Source organism: Triticum dicoccoides, chromosome 2A (assembly GCF_002162155.2).
Source record: "Triticum dicoccoides isolate Atlit2015 ecotype Zavitan chromosome 2A, WEW_v2.0, whole genome shotgun sequence".
Classification (NCBI taxonomy): Eukaryota; Viridiplantae; Streptophyta; class Magnoliopsida; order Poales; family Poaceae; genus Triticum; species Triticum dicoccoides.
Window position 1 is genome coordinate 156,534,681 of NC_041382.1, and position 1,271 is coordinate 156,535,951.

The window sequence follows — 1,271 nt, forward strand, 5'->3', positions numbered from 1 at the left end:
TGCGCCGAGCTTTTTCTCCGACGATCCCCACGCCACCGCCCCGCCACTGTCGGTGACCACCGCCCCCATCCTGAAACCTAAGATAGATAGTGGGGTACCTCTCCAGTGAGGCCCCCTCCCTGCTGGGCTGGTTCTTCTTTCACAAATCTAATTTGCTGACTTGCAAGGCAGGTTCCTCCTCCGAATACATCACGCTGTATTGACTTGCAAGGCAGGTTCCCCTGAATCAGGTTCCTCGTCAAGAGTAGATCCTTAGACAATACTGCGCGCTGGACTCATCGTCATTGAAGCCTGATTCAGGGGCTACTGAGGGAGTCCTGGATTAGGGGGTCTCTGGACAGCCAAACTATACTCTTTGGCCGGACTGTTAGACTATGAAGATACAAGATTGAAGACTTCGTCTCGTGTCCGGATGGGACTCTACTTGGCATGGAAGGCAAGCTAGGCAATACGGATATGCATATCTCCTCCTTTGTAACCGACCTTGTGTAACCCTAGCCCTCTCCGGTGTCTATATAAACCGGAGGGTTTTAGTCCGTAGGACAACACACAATCATACCATAGGCTAGCTTCTAGGGTTTAGCCTCTCTGATCTCGTGGTAGATCTACTCTTGTACTACCCATATCATCAATATTAATCAAGCAGGACGTAGGGTTTTACCTCCATCAAGAGGGCCCGAACCTGGGTAAAACTTCGTGTCCCCTGCCTCCTGTTACCATCCGCCTAGACACACAGTTCGGGACCCCCTACCCGAGATCCGCCGGTTTTGACACCGACAATCACCGTTTCCTCGGATGAAATTGTGGCCTAATCGGTGCGCCAAAGAGGTTGTACACTAATTGCCGCATTTTCTTCTTGATTCGATCTCATGGTGCTGCCGGCGCTCGGTCCCGAGCCGACACGGCGTGGCTCCATCCACGGCGGCGCCGCCGGCCACTTCCTCCATGGCGTCGCTCCCTTGGTGGCGACGTCCACATCAGTAGGAGCTGCTGCTGCTGCTCTACTCTTGCTCTCGGTCCCCTGCCTGGTCTGCTCTTGCTATTGCTCTTGCTCGTGTTGCTGCTCTTGCTCTTGCTCTTTCTTGTGATGCTGCTCCGATTTAGCTACACTTCAGTCAACTGAATCGACTTTTGGGTCAGTCGATTTTCAGGGGGTGGGGGGCACGCCGGGGTGAAAGAAGAACCAGCCCAGCAGGGAGGGGGCCTCGCTGGAGAGGTACCCCACTATCTATCTTAGGGTTCAGGATGGGGGCGGTGGTCACCGACAGTGG